Source organism: Tiliqua scincoides, chromosome 1, assembly GCF_035046505.1.
Source record: "Tiliqua scincoides isolate rTilSci1 chromosome 1, rTilSci1.hap2, whole genome shotgun sequence".
NCBI lineage: Eukaryota > Metazoa > Chordata > Lepidosauria > Squamata > Scincidae > Tiliqua > Tiliqua scincoides.
In genome coordinates this window covers 64674484-64692390 of record NC_089821.1, presented here as the reverse complement: position 1 = coordinate 64692390, position 17907 = coordinate 64674484, and the positions used below count along the sequence as shown (strand labels likewise).

The 17907-nt window shown below is 42.7% G+C and overlaps 1 protein-coding gene across 1 annotated transcript in view; it reads right to left on the bottom strand.

Moving 5' to 3' along the window:
• Positions 1-17907, bottom strand: part of SYT7 (synaptotagmin 7) — a 271832-nt gene that overhangs the window by 87552 nt on the left and 166373 nt on the right. The gene's annotated exons all lie outside the window — the stretch shown is intronic.

Sequence of the window (17907 nt, the reverse complement as noted above, 5' to 3'; positions counted from 1 at the left end):
GCTGTGTCCAGTTGCAAGAAGAATATTTGTACAAGCAGATTGTTAGTGTAAATGGGGGTGACATCCATGGAGGAATTTAGTAAGAAAAAGATATTTTCCCCACATTCAATGAACACACATACTAATCACAGTAGAGTAATATGTCTGCTATATCCAAGGCTGACGTGAGGTCTTTTTTTTCCTTAGTGTTTCCACATGCATTTCCTCTTTGTAGATAAGTCCTGCTGAACAGCTAAGGAAGCATTTACCAAGTCAATGCAGGAGCAGAAAATGATAAAACCAAGACTAAATACACTTTTAATGAGGGCAGAAGGCACAGTAATGCAAGCCAAATTTCGGGCCAAGAAGTCCAAGCAAGGTGATTTACGTGCTGGACCCTTTGTATTGATACACCAGCTTGATGAGACAATCCAAAGGACAATAACAAATAATGGTTCTTTCAGAGTGAAACAAAAATTTTATTATGAGGTACCTGAGAAGGGGAATAAGGACCAAAAGATGACACCAAGGGAAAAGGGGGCTAACAGCCTGGTGGAAGGAAGGAAGGAGAGTGGGTCTGGTGGAAATAAACCAGGAAGCCTAGCACCCTGGTTGGCTTCTCAGAGTACAAGCCCTTGACTAACACCTTCTGCTGTCTCACAGAAAGTGAGAGCCCTGATCACCATTTTCCCTGTCTTTTATACACAGTCCTCTGGAAATGCATGACCATATTTTGTCATGCCCTAGAAGCTTCTAGGTGTGTAGCCAATTAGAGCACGTACTGTCTACTGATCCAGGTGTTCATAACTTCCACTAACTGCTATTTGGGAGAGACAGAGGGAGATTTTAACTCTTTTGGAGCAGCCAATTACCTCCCCCCCCCCACACACACACACATGTTCACGGGCTTATACAATGTTGCCTTTACATCAAACATATACTATTCCATCTCATATTTTTCTATCAGTGATGTCTACTAGCAATGCAAAATGTACTGGACCTCAGTGATCAGTACATTCCAAGCCATGATTGATGCAGTACAAGGAAGGCTCCCACAAGGCGATCATCAAGTGACAGTTTCATACACGAGGCTAGCTCAATGTTAGATTTTCTAAAGCCTAGAATTCCTGAAGTATAAACACAAGGAGGAAAAAAAATAAGTGAACTGTGAATTGATGGTGGATTTTATTTTGGGTTATTTCTGAGCAAACCTTGGCACTTGGCCTACCACAATTCAATTCTCATGTTATTAAATTGGCCCTTGAAACCAAAGCTCCCATTCTGAGTCAATCTTGGAAGAGTTTTGTTACTGAAAAGACCTCTTGTGTTGCATGCCACAGAATGACAAGATAATTTTTTGTATTGAGATCTAGCAAGATTAGGAAGGTAACACAATTTTGCTTCCCCCCCCCCCAATAATTATCTCTCCACTTCATTTTCCCCTTATTTTTCATTTCTGTTTATCATGGTGAAACAGAAATATTCATAGTGAATTAAAGCAGGAAAAGTGATGGCATTGTTCAAGAATGGATCAGGTAATTTGGGCTATCAGGCTGATACTGGCAACATCTGTGTCTCTCAGGTTAGGTAATGTGAAGCCATATAGAAGGATCAAAGTCAGAAGGAGGCTGGCTTTTGGTGAAAATGAATAACCATGGTTCACAATAAAATCAGTGGGAACACTGCAGGGTGCTTTTGACTTCTGAAAATCAGGCCACTGAAATGTAATTATCTGCCCCCTAGAAGTAACATATTCTCTGTAGTTTTTATTATTGCGACTTCCTTCAAACTCTATAGGATATTTCTAACCACACACTTTTCTTCAGCTTAGAGTTCTTGCAAATTGATATTTATTTGCTAAGGAACATAATCACAGTCAAAGGCTCCAAGCTGATCCAAGGAATTCTTTTTTAAAAGTGCCTTTGTAAAAAACAAATTTATGAACAAAAGTTTCGTGTTGGGTTCTCTAGAATCCATATCTAATGCAGTTTACAAAGAACTAGATGGGCACAGGGCAGTTGCAAAGGCATTTGGCATTTTTAAAAACATCAGTTTCTTTGCCATTCTTGCAAATGAAAAAAACACTTAATGATATGCTCAGATGTACAAAAAGAATCCATGGTCAAGCTAAAGTCAGAAGAACTTTCAAGTACTAATTTTGTCCTGTTTTGCCAACCAAACAATTGCTCATTTCTTGATTTGCCATTTAAGGTGATTGGTCATATAACATAAGTAATGTTGAATATCCTATGTGACTAATGCTTAATCAGCCAATAGGTTATCTATGAGTCAGGATATTTTACCAAGCTACCTATAGCAGCATAGAACCTGTGGGAGAAAGAGCTAAAAGGGTGAAAAGGCCTAGGAACAGGATGGAAAGACTAGTTTTTGCTTTGTGTGAGTCTATAAACAGTCTCAACTCTTCAGCTGTTGATTGTAACATCTGTTTTTTGTGGTTCCAATTTTGTTATGTGGCAAGAGGGTAGCTTTGTTTTCTTTAAACATTTTATTTGCAAGTAAATTGGCAATACTGGACAGTACTCTTTGAACATCATAGCATTGCCAGGTTACAAACCAAAAAGAATCCTCTTATATATAAAATATTAACTTTTAAATGAGGAAAAAAAGATACAGCAGTATCTTCTCTTGCTGATCTTGTCACAGACCTTCCATCCCCCTCCCATGAAGATGGACAACATAATCTGCTTCATCTCATGATTCTATGACAAATTTAAAGGTATAATGAGAATCTGTGGTTTACATAAATGCATAATGAGAATCTCTAAATTACAAACCTGTAACCCTAAACATTTATATGCATTTTTTTTTTATTTTTCTTTGTACCTTCTAAACCAGTGGTTCTCAAACTGGTGGGTCACGACCCACCAACCTGAGAACAAATGCCATTGCCCCTTGACAGGGAAAGGGGAAAGGCAGCAGCACAATCCCCAGGATCCCACTGCAGCAAGGGGATCTAAGGGCTTTTAAAAAACTTACCCGAGTCCCTGTCAGCATTTGGGGGGGGTGCAGGGAGCCCCTCAGAGCCCTCTGCAAGGCTTCCCACACCTCTAAAAACTGACAAAATGCAACCAGGAAGTGGTTTGCAATTGCATTTCTTAAAAAAAAATTGCATGTTTTAAAAAAGCCCCGAGATCCCGCTGAGTGGCACAATCCTGAGGATCACGTCACTGCTCTCCACCCCATTCCCTGCAGAGACTTACCCTGGTCCTCAAACTCCCTGAGAGTTTTAGAACCAGTGTTCTAAACAATCAGAGAGGTTAATGGGAATTTGCTAGTCAGATCTTCCTCTGCTAGGCCCTCATTGCATAGAAGGTTACTTAGTGTTCCGTGCCTGTCAAGACATCTGCATACAGCAAACCAATACAAGTCAACCATGAAGGCCTACCTTGCCCCCACTCCATCATCACATCTACAGTAGGGGAGGATCTGGCAATTTTAAAATTAATTGAACTCTAATTAAGTTCATAGTTAACAAAAAATTATGTCATAAGATAATGAAGTATGTATTTTGTTTCTAATTGGGTCTCAATAATAAGGCCACTTTGTTGTGATTTCGGGTGACAGGTTCAATGTGCTCCTTGATTCTAGGGCAGACAAGAGACAATTAATGCTAATTAGTGAACAATTAGCAGATGAAAGCACAGGTGCAGAGGAAAGGCAGTTTTGCGCTACTCTTGGTGCAAACACACGAGTACAAAGTAAACACCTCTGTTTACCTAAAGCACCTCACAATGCTAGAACTCAGAGTTTTTATAGAAGTTTACCCCATAGAATCCAAAGGGATTCTGAGGTGAGCTGACACAAGGCCCAATCCTTTCCAGTGCTGGTGTAGCCGTGCCAATGGGGCGTGCGCTGCATCCTGTGTTGGGGAGGCAGTGAAAGAGGCCTCCTCCAGGGAAGGGAACATTTGTCCTCTTACCTTCAGGCTGCATTGCAGCTGTACTGGTGCTGGAAAGTTGGGTAGGATTGGGCTCTGAGGGCTCTATGCCTGTCTACTAGGAAGTAAGTTCCATTATAATCAATGGAGTTTACTCCCAGTAAAGTGTGATTAGGATTGCAGCCTCACAGCCCAGTCCTGAGCTTCCCAGCACCCAGGGCTGCAGCTGTGCCAAAATGACTACTGCTTCATCCCATGGGGCTGGAAAGCAGCGCCGGGACTACTTGGGGTAAGGGAGCTTATGCTCCCCCCATGTAGCGACCAGGCAGCCCTGATGGGTCTCCTTGGATCTGTGCCTGCTATTGAGCGGGCGTAGATTCAAGGACACCTGTGCTGGGTCTTTCATGCTGGGAGGGGAGCTAGGATATGGTGACAGGTCGCCCCGCTCCCTGCCCCTACCCTACAACACCTCCCTCCCTGCCCCGACTTACCATTCCGATTCCTGGCTCTCACATGGAGCGCTGGGCAGCATCCAGCCAGCCTCCTACCAGAGCTGGCCCAGTGTGAGCTCACGCTGAGCCACTGCCGGCACTGGGTCAGCGCTGCCTGCCACAGGCATGCCTTATGGCACGTTTGCGACAGTGCGCACCAGTGGTGGGTTGGCATGAGCCCTTCAGGATTGGGCTCTCAATCAGCTGTGGCTTTTCAGTTGTGGTGTTTTGTTTTGTTTTTTGCTTCCTTTTTAACTAGTTGTTGTTTCATTTGATTGTTTTTTGATTTTTGTTTTATTCTATCTTATTGTAAGCTGCTTTTGATTTCCTTGGTTGTCAAGAAAAGTGGGATAGACTTTTTAAAAATAAAGTAAAATTCCGTTCCCTGGCAACCACTGTGATTCTGTTTTAATTCAGGATCTATACTCCAGTTCAAATACTTTACCTGGAGGGTTACCCAATGAACTCACTGTTGTTCCCTGCACTCTCTACCAGCAACGTGGTGACCCACTCATACATTTCCTAAGGTCCAACTGTACATCCTGAGCTCAGGAATTATGGCTGTAACTGATGTGATATATTGGCCTCTTTGTCCCCTGGTGTCTTTGTCTTGTTCTCAGAACTGTACAGTCTATTAGCCTGAGTGACACACACAGCTTAGCATATCTTGCAAGCTTGAGCTTAGACAATTTCAAACAATAGGCTGAGAATAAAGATAATGGGTGGGCAGTTATAGAAAATGTTGTCGGGAGGAGGGAGGGATAATTCTGGAACTGTGACAGCTTTCTAGCTAAAGCTGTGTTGTACTTTCCCTTCTGAAAACTCAGATCTCTTAACTTTCTTCTCTGTCCTTATTTCTTTTCCGCTCTGCTCTCTTTGGGCCCAATCCTATCCAACTTTCTAGCACCGGTCCAACCACAATGCAGCCCTGAGGCAAGGGAACAAATGTTCCTATACCTTGGGGAGTTCCCCTGACTGCCTCTCCACCACAGAATGCAGCGCACGCCCCACTGGCACAGCTGCACTGGCGCTGGAAAATTGAATAGGATTGGGCCTTCAGTACAGTCACAGTTTCAGATACTACCCAAACTGAGGCTGTGTATTCAAACATGGAACTCTTTCATTTGCTCAGAATTATTTTTAAAAATTCTTGTCCATACATGGCTTGGTCTAGAAATGCAATATATCTTCAGCAACAGTCAAATGTCCTTATTTCTTGGAAGTCTCTTAACTTGGAGCATTTCACATATGTTCCAAAGGCCAAACTATGATATGCAGATTGCGTGATTGGGTCAAGCTACTTAAAAAAGAAAAGAAAAAGAAAACAGAACATTTGGGGTGGGAATAGTCTGAATCAGAAGTGTGGTGGGAGCAAAGAGTTGAAGTCTCCCTCCTTCTGTCACAGTGCAAATCTAGACCAAAGTATATCTCTAAAATATCTGCAGTTTATCACTTGTGGCTCTTGTTAAGAAAGTCTGGCTATCCCCAGTGGCGATCCTGGCCCTGGTAACACACAGGACCAAGACTGCAGGCTGCTGCCCTTCCTCCTGCACCAAGCTACTGCTGCCCCCTGCCTCCGAAAGGGAGGCAGGGGATGGCAGCAGCTTGGCTTGGGGGGGCAACATGTGGGAGAGTGGATGGCAGTGTGGCTGTGTCCTTCCAGCCCGGCGCCTGGGACATTTGTCCCCCCTGCCCCTCTCAGGTACGCCACTGGCCACCCCTGAACTAAGTTCTTCATGGAGAAGAGATCTAGAGAACCAGGGATTTTTTGCCTCAGTGTCCTTGTTTCTTGCTACTATGCTATGCTAGTTACTTGTGTTGGCAAATACATGCATTCTATGCATTGTTACCCAACTAAATAATTGGGAATGGTAGGAAAGGCAACCAGGGACATCCTACAGTACCTCTACAGTACCATCAGTAGAGTACCTCTGTGAGTGTGCTGCAGCACACAGTTTGGGAACCACTGCATTGATAGTATGAGTCAATTGATTGAATCTCCATGCATTTTCCTGTAAGAAAAACCAATTCTTCTAAAGAAACAGCCAATTTTCTTTGGTTTTGGATGGTGCAGATGTGTGCTGTGGTGGGCATTATCTTAGAAGAGGTAGTCCTTTTCTCACAGCCTGGCTGATGTCACTAGTTCATGTCACCAGGCAGGCCACTGGTTACCCCCCAAAGTTAAAAAGGTTTTGCAAGCACTTTGGGAGTAGGTGGAAAAGAAAGTATATGTAAGAGAATAGAGTGGGGTGGAGTAGCTTAAAGTGTTTCCTAGGAGACACTCTAGGCCAGCCCACTCTTCTGTCTTACATATACTTTTTTTTCTGTTTGCTCCTGGGAAGTAGGAAAGGGCTGGTGGCTGGTGGAGGCAGGGTGAGGAACAAAGGTACTAGTGGGGTGTGTGAGCATTCAAAATAAAATGAGATATGACACTAGTGGTAGAGGAGAAAGGATAATATGTAGAAGGGGTGCATGTGTGCTAAAGTTTTGACCTGTTTTGACCCTGTCATTTGGCTTAGACCACACCAGTCTTTGAAAGACACTTGGATAGGCTCAAATTCCAACTAATATAAATTGATTTTATTCATATTTGTTTCAGGTAGCAAAAGTATTACATGGAGTCCTAAGTGCCAGAAGGAATGCCACAGAACCTTTGACGATTGGTACATTCCAACAACTAAAGAAGTCAGATTTCTGAAATCATCTATTTGTGATTGCTGTAGACTACATGGTATGTTTGACCTCTTCAGATGACCCAGAGCTGCTGCTGCTATTACTATTTTTGTATTGCTTTTCAACAGAAAAGTTCTAGCTTACATAGCAAAAGAAATGAAAAGATGGCTTCCTGTCCCAAAGGGATTCACAATCTCTCAAACAAACAAGACACAAGAAATAAACCAGCAAACAGTAACTGGAAAAGACTTATTAAATAATGACAAGTATTTATCCCCCTCCTAAATATACAATAAGTCTAGAGCAGCACCACTTAAAAGGCGACTTCTTGCTCAGTTAGCAGAATTCCCATATGGAATGTATTGTAAAGTGGACGTATCACTCCATCTTTGCTGGAGTCCACATTGTCTGGCAGAATTCAACAGAGAGTTCATGATCAGCAGCTAGAAATTTGAGGCTTCTAGGAAGTTAGAAATCCTGACAGTGGACCTGAAGAATTTGTTACATCAGTTTCCCGAATATGAAAGGTGTGCATCACTTTTTCTAGACCTTGAAACAACCTGAGTCAGCTGTGGTCAGAGTGATGCACTATTTGCATGCAAACAGACAAAACATACTGCAGTAATTATGTCCTGCTGCATTTCAGGTCACCTTGACCTCAGCTGCAGTGTTTTGTTTTTGTTAAAGGTGTATACAACATAAGTTTCACTGGAAAAGAAGGGTGGGGTATAATGAATGAACGTATGAATGACTGAATTAAAATAAGAATGTAAGAAGATCCCCGCCGGATCAGGCCAAAGGCCCATCTAGTCCAGCTTCCTGTATGTCACAGTGGCCCACCAGATGCCTCAGGGAGCACAAACAACCAGAGACCTGCATCCTGATGCTCTCCCTTGCAGCTGGCATTCTGAGGTAGCCTACTTCTAAAATCAGGAGGTTGCACATACACATCATGGTTTGTAACCCGTGATGGACTTTTCCTCCAGAAATCTGTCCAGTCCCCTTTTAAAGGCCAGATGCTATCACCACATCCTGTGGCAAGGAGTAAAGTACAATGCTGGGTACATGCTGGGTAAAGAAATTTTTTCTTTTTCTGTCCTAACTCTCCCAACACTCAATTTGAGTAGATGTTCCCTGGTTCTGGTGTTGTGTGAGGGGGGGGGGATAATCCCTCTATCCACTCTATCAATTCATAAAATTTTTGTACATTTCAATCATCTCAATCAGGCACTTTTTTTTCTAGAATTAAGAGCCCCAAACACTGTAGCCTTTCCTCGTAAGGGAGATGCCCCAGTCCAGTAATCATTTTGGTTGCTCTCTTCTGTACCTTTTCCATTTCCACTATATCCTTTTTGAGAGGTGGTGACCAGAACTAGACACAATACTGCAGGTGTGGTCTTACCATCAGTTTGTACAATTGCATTATAATATTAGCTGTTTTATTCTCAATACCTTTTCTAACGATCCCAAGCATGGAATTTGCCTTCTTCACCGCCACTGCACAGTGGGATGACACTTTCATCGAGCAGTCCACCAGCACTCCAAGATCTCTCTCCTGATCTGTCACAGATAGCTCAGATAGCCTATATGTGAAGTTTTGATTTTTTGCCGTACTATGCATTACTTTACACTTACTTACATTGCAACACATCTGCCATTTTGTTATCCATTCTCCCTGTTTGGAGAGATCCTTCTGGAACTCTTCACAGCCTCTTCTGGTCTTCACCACTCAGAAAAGTTTATTGTTTTCCACAAACTTGGCCACCTTGTTACCTAACCCTGTCTCCAGGTCATTTATGAACATGTTGAAAAGCACCCAGGACAGATCCTTGGGGCACACCACTTTTCACCATTGTGAAAATTGCCCACTCTCTGTTTCCTGGTCCTCAACCAGTTCCTAACCCATGAGAGGACCTGAGAGGATAAAAATATGCTCAGATCTGAAAAGACAATGACTCTGATAGAAATGCTGCTGGAATTATTAAACTCCCTCAACCACTTGTTGTAGTCAATATAGTTGGAGACTTCTGTTACACAGCAGATGAGTGTTTTAAGTTTTACTGTCCAAAATAGTTCAATTCGTAGAAGCTGTACTCATTGTCTATAACAATCTATAGAGCACGTGAACTCTGTTCTTTGCATTGGTTGGCTCCAGATAGTATAACTTTCGCCCAAACAGCCTGTTTTTCTGTAAGCACTCCTCTGATTGCTCATACGACAAAGTTACAAACTTGGTATTTTACATGCAGACAAGTCAGGAACACTGCTCCAAAACTGTTCAATCCAGAGTAATGTAGAAATTTCTGTGACATGGAGATTACACACATGATATTCATGGGAAACTATAACTAGGATTCACTATGGGCTTCACTTAAATTTGGATTGTTTTTTCAGGTTCCTGCACTCAGCAGCATGGAAGCAGCTTAAGAGGTGAGCAAATTAGAAGTGAAGTGAATTAGAGCACTAGAGCATTAGAGTGAAGTGGGCAAATTAGAAGTGAAATATCATGAGCTAAAAAAATCTGTTCTTACATTATCATCTTAGAAGTTGCAATCCAATACGTGGCCATGAATCAGAGCAGAGATTCTCAAACTTTTTAGAGCCCCTAGAGGCTGCTGCCTGTTTTATAAACGTTAAATGGCTATAATGGTGATTGGGTAGCAGTACTCCCCCTTCATAAATAACAGCTTGTTTAGCCCTTGATGAGCACAGTCTAATCTGCCCTGTCAGTTTTGCGAACAACCAAAACATGGGTTATGACCCACTGTTGGGTCCCGGACCCACACTTTGAGAACCGCTGAATCAGAACTTTTAGAAAAGACAGTGGAGCAAAAAAATGGGGGAGGGGTAGGAAAGAACAGCACCATATGAAACCCTATAGGGAGCAGCATTAGGAAGAAGAAAAATAATCAAAAGAAATGAAAGAAGAAATAAAAAGCAGGAGTCCAGAGTCACAGAAGTCCATGTGAACAGCTGAAAGCAAATCAGGAAGGAGGGATCAGAAAAGGCACACAGGGATAAGGCCCAGTCCTGCTGGCATGGTGCGTTTTCTGACTGTCACAGAGGCCTGGCCACTGCCGGAAGCAACGAGCTAATACATCCAGGAACTATTCAGAATTATGGGTTCTGTATGGGTGGGAATCACAGGACACACTGACCCATGCATAGAAACAGAGAGGACTGAGTTCAAGTTAAAAAAATAATAATAAAGATGGTGAGGATTATGATCCAGAGAATGAAGAGGCCTGGCAAGGAAGAGAACAGAACCTAAAGAAGACAGATCATATCTACAGTGATCATGCATAACTGCTTACAGACTTTTGATGCTCAATATACTGAACCAAAAAATAAAGAAAGCAGATGTTGGCTATTTTAGGATGGGAAAAATATAATAATAATAATATACAGTATTTATATACCGCCTTTCTTGGTCTTTATTCAAGACTTTATTCAAGGCGGTTTACATAGGCAGGCTTATTAAATCCACGCAGGGATTTTTACAAATTGAAAGAAGGTTCTTTCTTTCAAGAACCACTACATTCAAGGTGTTACACTCCGATCTGGTTTAACATTCTGGCCTCCATCCTCCCACGCTCCGAGCAGATGGAACAGCTCAAAAAGTAGGATATAGTGGAGATAAATTATCTGGAGCAGAACAGTGGAGAAAAAAGATATAGTAAGAGTGAAATAAGATAAAGAGAAAAAGGAAAAACAAACCACGGAGTACTTGGAAGCATAAGGGTTATGTGGTTGAATAAGAAGAGGATTGCAAGTGAACCAGGTCACAAAATACAGAATGGATAGATTATTTATAGGGAAAGCACTGTAGAAAGAGAGGTAAAACACTAAAGAAGATTGGAGCTGCTGGCATGCTAGTGGATTCAGCTGTGCCATTTGAGCAAGATAAAGAAGCAAACTCTTTTTTTACATTTGCTGAAAACCACATTCACCTTGACAGACACTGGCTGGGCTTTCAGGTGGATTGCTGAGTGTTGTGCTTACTAACAAGAGGACTGAAAATTGCAACAGGACAGTCTCAGACAAAAAGACATGCTTAAATAATGCTTTCTCAGGCTGCTGGAAAATGCAAGGTAGCTCATGCTGAGCAGAATATGTACAAATCCATCAATTCTGTGTCATGCTACACTTGTATAGTACAAATTTGTACCTGTGTATAAATCAACCATTTTTCAATCTGAAAGTTTTTTATCCTTTGTTTCTTTGCCAATAGCACTTGATTTTAAACCTTGGATCTGAATACAGGCTCTCCCTGCAATTATCTTACCATAAGTCCCTTACAGTATAAAAATAAGAGGCAGTATTGCTGATAACACAGATAATATGCATCATAAGAATGAAAGAAAGAAAGAAAGAAAGAAAGAAAGAAAGAAAGAAAGAAAGAAAGAAGCCAAACCCTCTAAGGTACAATCATTATAGACTAGCATAATGTATTTGAAATTGATAGGACTTCTTTTACCAATTGACTAGCCAAGGGCTAGGGAAAATGGCTGGCCATAGACACTTCTAGATTTCTGAAACGCATATGAGCAACATCACAACCTCTGAAGGAAAATATGATTAGAGCCTTTATTTTGGACCCAGTCCTGTCCAACTTTTCAGCACTGATGCAGCTGTGCCAACAGGGTGCATGCTGCATCCTGCTGTGGGGGAGCAGTCACAGAGGCCATCTCAATGTAAGGGAATGTTTGTTCCCTTACCACAGGGTTGCATTGCAGCTGCATCGCTGCTGGAAAGTTGGACAGGATTGGGCCCTTTATTTATTTATTTAAATATACAGAGCCAGTACAATTCTGAAAAAAAACCCTTAAAAATAATGCTTTAAGCTCATCGCTGTACTTGTATTAGTCATTCCAAGTGATATTACTATTTAATGGTGGGTGGGGGGAAGCCTTACTGTTGGATGTTCATTCAGTGATGCACATTGGAGATGCATGTTGCAGTGCTGGAGAAGACAGACTTCAACCTTTCTCAAAAAAGGTTGGCAGAAGGAGAAGCAAAGACCAAGGGAAGAGTTGTTTACCACAGCAGAACAAAAACCTTTGTCACAACTCACAATATGATGTGGGCACCACCTAATAGGTCAGCATTTCTCAACCAGTAGTATTCATACCACAGATGGTACTTGAGGTGGTGTCCAGTGGTACCTGTGGGATCCCCAGATTCCCTCCGCCTGGCAGTGGGACCAGCAACACAACAATCAGTGGTAGGAGGCTTGGCTCAGCAGGCAGAGATCCAGGGTGTACTTTTTCCACACTCGATAAAGCTCCTGAACCTTTTTCTAGTGTTTGTCGCATCATGTCTGGCCTCCCAATGTGGAAGTAACTGGTGTTGCCAGTTACTTCTGGTGGTACTTCCGATAGGTGGACCATGCAAAGTGGTGTGGCAGGGGACAAACGTTGAGAAATGCTGCAGTAGGCGTTCATGACAGTGATGCATTTGATGTTTCCACAGCAGAAGCTGAAACAGTTGTGTTTGCTGAGGCAATAATCCCAGTTTTCCAACAAGTGGACTTAGCTGTGCAAGTGCTAACAAACAGCTATTCCATCCACAACCTATGCCATTGCTTTAGTGTCAAAAACCATTCAAATTCCCATCCCAGTACACGCCCATTCTGAAGTCTTGCCAGACTCTGACTGTGTGGGACTACCAGCATGATGCATTTGTGAATCAACCCCCTTGCTGCCTAATCTGCAACCTGCAGTTTCACTCCTAGGCTTTTGTGTCTATGCTAACTTTTGTTTTTTGGATGCTATCCTGCAAAAAGAATGATAGAAGGAATCTGCCTGCCTCTTCTGGTCCAGCTGCATCATGGTCAACTAGTAAAGATGGTGAGAAACAATTAAGGCAATGAGACCAACCAGTCAAATCAAAGGAGTGCGTGGGAGGGAGTGGCCAACCAGCAACATCACAGGCACTGTCTAGGAGCTGTGGACAAAGAGGGTGGGATGTGCAGACTTCAGTGCAGTTTGATCTGGCTTTCAGGTGCATGGGGGAGGGGGTCGCCAGTTCAATCTACCTTGATGGTTCTGAAGCCATCAGATGGTTCTGAAGGCTTATAACAAAACTCAGTTCTTTTGGCTGTAACATAGCTCAGCATTTTGCAAGAGCATTTTGCAATTGTGGTCAAATCCTTCAGAAACTTTAATTTATGAAGGAGGACACCTACTTGGTCTTGGTCACATCTAGTAGGCAACTTGTTCATAGGGCATATCTTCAAGATCTCTAAATAAGGATTAGTCCCTTCCAAGTATGCTTCAGTTCCATTTTGTTCAGTCAGGCAAAACAGTTAAATAGATTATTTCCCCCCCTCTTTCTGTGAACAGCTGAGTATATCCTGTGATTCTCACCTGTACCGAACCCATAATTCTGAATAGTTCCTGCATGTATAACATAGAAAGGATCTGACTAGAATGTAAAATGCTTTCTTTCTTGGGCTGAACCAAAAGTGATCACTGTTTTTTGTGGCCATTTTTGGCAACACACACACACACACACACACACACACACACACACACACACACAGAGAGAGAGAGAGAGAGAGAGAGAGAGAGAGAGAATTTTTCAGTAACTGCCCTGAAAACTCTATCCAGAATATACTGCCCTTATTGTAAGGGGTTTCAAATTTTATGTTTCTATGACCCCCCCCCCCAAATACTGAGATTTATGTAATGCCGCCATAGTACAGCTAGCCACAACCTACACTTTGAGAACCCCTAGAGTAAGACTACTGTCTACATTAACAGATAGTGGCTTTATGGAATTTCAGACAGGAATCCTTCCAAGCTCTAATTGGAGATTCCAGAAATTGAACCCAGTTCTTCAGAGTATTTTGATACCCTTCCAAGCTGCTTGTGACTTCCAGGGTTCCTGACCCACATCTTGAGAACCCTTTACTGTGAACCTTGTTTGGCTTCAAGATCATCAGCATGTAGCCAAACTGAAGTCTGTGGCTTGTTAACTAATTAAAGCTGGAGCAAGCCAGGCTAACAAACCTGATCCTGATTTGATCCTGATTTGATATCCTGACTAGTTCTAACTATAGTTAGTTTACAAGCCACAGGCCCCAGGGTGAATATATCATTGCACTTCAGTTTGTTCTAAAGTGAAAATGACAATTTTCACTCTCTTCCTCACATATGAAAGGGGAAGGGGGAGTATGCAAGCCCATTTGTCCCTTAACTCATTCATACAGCAGAAAACTATGGTTTAGCATTTTGTCTGAATAGGTGCAGATGTGAAATCAACAAATTACCATAAGTCTCTTCATTATACTGCCTTCAAAGAATTAAATAAAAGAAAAGCAAAAGGTCCATTAATGACGTAGTGGGAGCGATGTGGGAGGAGGGGATAACCTTACATTTGCAGGCTGGATGAACACTCCCACACTACAGAAATACAAAAGAATAGTAAATGCTTAACTGCCAAAGCATAAAAACCCTAAGGATGCAATCCTAATCAACTTTCCAGTGCAGAGGTAAGGGCAATGTAGCTCCAAGGTAAGAGAACAAACATTCCTTTACCTTGAGGAGGCCTCTGTGACTGCCACCCACCTGCAAGATGCAGCACATGCCCCTTTGGCACAGCTGTGTCAGTGCAGAAAAGTTGGTTAGGATTTGGACCTAAATAAAGTCAAGAATGACACAGTTGGTGTATATGGGTGTAACTAATGTCACTTGTCACCACCATGTCACAAGTGGTATCCAATAGCTATCTGTGACATTACCGTGCTATGTGTTAGGAAGAAGCACATTTTCCCAGGTATAAATATGGGACATTTCCTACTGGAAAAATGTAATATCCCTGCAACAGATGTGCAGCCTCAAGAGAAGATGTCCAGACTGCATGCAACAAATGAATAACAGCACATCTGTTGGGGAACAGCCTGGTGAGAAGTTTGAATTAAGGGCTTCAGAAATGAACAGTCATATGCTTATGCTCAGCAACAACTGCAATCTCATCTGCTTCACAGGAAACCTGGAGAAACCATGGAAGGGAAAGAATCTCTTTTATCTTTTGGGCTGATTCAGTCTTCTTTGCACAGGTTGATTCAAAATACAAATTCATATTAACTAATCTCAACAATGCAGATGTCTGGCAGACTGTGATGCAGGGGTACCCAAACCCTGGCCCGGGGGCCATTCGCAGCCCTTGGGGAGCCCCAAACAGGCCCATGGGGAGCCCCAGAGCCTCTGTCCCTCTGGAGACTTGCTGAAGCCTGCACTAGCCTGATGCAACTGCTGTCAATGTGAGAGCAACTGTTTGATCCCTCACGTAAGCTGCAGACCAAGGGCTCCCTCCACTGCTTGCTGTTTCATGTCTGTGGTGCAGCAGCGGCAGCAAAGGAAAAGCCAGCCTTGCTTTGTGCAAGGCCTTTTATAGGCCTTGAACTATCGCAAGACCTTCATTCATTCATATAAGTTCCATCTCGAATATATTCATTTATGTAAATTTATTCAAATTTCAAATGTAAATTAATTATTTTTTCCTAACCCCTGACACAGTGTCAGAGAGATGTGGCCCTCCTGCCAAAAAGTTTGGACACCCCTGCTTAGATCAGTAACCCAGCTACCTATATGGTGCTGTCAGGCCAGCATGATTCAGAAAACGAACAGGCACAGCATCCACTTTGGGATGGGCTCTCTCTCTCTCTCTCTCACAACCACACACTCACACAGAGCAGTTCGATGAGTAGAAAAGACGTATGTTCATCACTAAGAGATACTTTATAAGCATAATCAACTGGGAACTTCTCCAGCAGAAGAGAATGAAATGAAATTGAAATGAATGGGACTTAAATGAGAGTACCCTGAATGTGCATATGGCATGGAAACCCCACAACTGAAGCCCAGCATCTCCAAGGGGGGAGGGCAGTCATTGTTTCAACTTAGGTAATATAACCAAGAGACACTGGGTTATCATATCTGTGCTGCTCTGCTGTTTTTATTATGTTGTATTTTTAGCTGGAGTTAAGTGCTATGAGAGCCCATGGTCTGGGGAAATGGAATATTTTAAACACACACACAAACTCTCATATTCACAATGTTTCCCAGGCTACCCTCTTTCTCACTGATGGAGTCCCTGACAAATTTAGCTTTCTTTATCCTAATGCTACACTGGAGAGGCTCTTGCATTTAATGAGGACTTGGGAGGCATTTTGGCAACTCATAAGAACAACTGCTGCGTTTTCTTAGAAGCATTTGGCAAATGGAGCTTTGGCAAAACTTTCCTGAAAATCCAAGTATACAGCATCTGCCGGATCAACCCTGTCTACGTGCTTATTAACTCACAGGGTATGGAGGGAGATATAGAATGTTTCTTACAATTATGACTTGAAAAAAAAAAATACAGCACGAGTGATGCAGGTTCAATCAGCACTGTGCACACTGTGTCCTTAAAGAGTATCTGTTGTTGGCTTAAAAAAAAACAACTTGTCACATATCGTAAGTTGCTGCTTATTCCCAATCTTTAAATTGCAGTGCATGGAGAAATACACATGCCCCCTTTCCTTTCCTGTGCAAAATGCGCTTCCTCAATGTCTCCGCTCCAAGTCAGCAAATATTCTTGTTGAATGGGAGCGCAGGTGGTCTTAGGACATGCACTGTATTCAAATGCAGTCTGTTCTACAGAGAAAGAGCTTCGGAATCCAGTGTTGCTGAAGACAGAGTGGGAGCAAGATGGAAGCTGATTGAGGGCTGGTTGTTCATGTTTCATCTACATTTTGGCAGAAGGTGAGAGGATTTCACCTTCTTGGTTTTGATTCTAAATATAGCTTGGCAGAAGAACATAATCATTCATTAACATTCTGTGCTGCCTGCACTGCAACCTTTCTCCTGCTTCAGCTGCTTTGCTGACCCCACTGGAAGGCACCAAACAGGTGGCACATGTGTCAGCAGCTGACTTTAGCTCCTTCTCATATTGGAAGAAATGCTTAGGAAAAGATGCGACTGAAGACACAAATGGATAGGCTGAGAGTTCACACAGACACCTTGGGTGTGATCTGTCCCCCTCCTAGCCTGTCTGAAAGCTCAAGGTTGGTACACTTCCCATGTCCAAAATAGGTTGCAGCAGCATTATCAGCTTTTCATTTGCAAATTCTTGGAGGGGAATGCAGCTCACAAATCCTCATTTTCTGCAGCTCTCATATATACTATATAGTCAGGAAAGTGACTGAGAAAATTGCATTACAAATGGTGCATAGGTATGAATCAAACTGAAAACCATTTATTATATATTGGATGCAGAAGTAATGTACTTTCCATTTATAACTGGCTTTTGACGTTTGAATCAAGATGCTCCTAGCCATTAATATATGTGGAGCAGCCTGTGCAAGTTATATTCAGATTTTGTCTGGCAGCAACACTGCCTCCCTAGACTTGCACCTGCCAGGCCCCCTGGAGGTATCATTCATCCCCCATGCATGATCTCCAGGTCCACTCTTGGTGTCATGGGCCACATCATCAACAAGCATGCCCCAAATTCTTTTGCCAGCACTGCAGCCACAAAATGAGCCCCAGGTAGATCTTGGAACTACTTACATCTCTCTTGAGGTTTCCCATGCAGGTTTCATGGTTGCTTGGAGCAACAAAAGCATGGGGAGAGGTTGGGTGAGAAGGGGGATAGAACAGGATCTATAAGGCAGGCTGCAGTACAAAGGCATCAGGCAGTGTCAGTGATGAAGCTGTAGTGACAGGATGCAAAGCTGAGGGCTCTGCCTCTACAGACAGGGAGAAATAGCAGCCCAGGAAAGTGGTCCTGTGAGAGGATGAGGAAGAGGGTGCTGCATAACCCCTCCCTTCTCAAAACAGTACTGAGGCAATAATGACCACTCTGAATCCTGGCGGAATG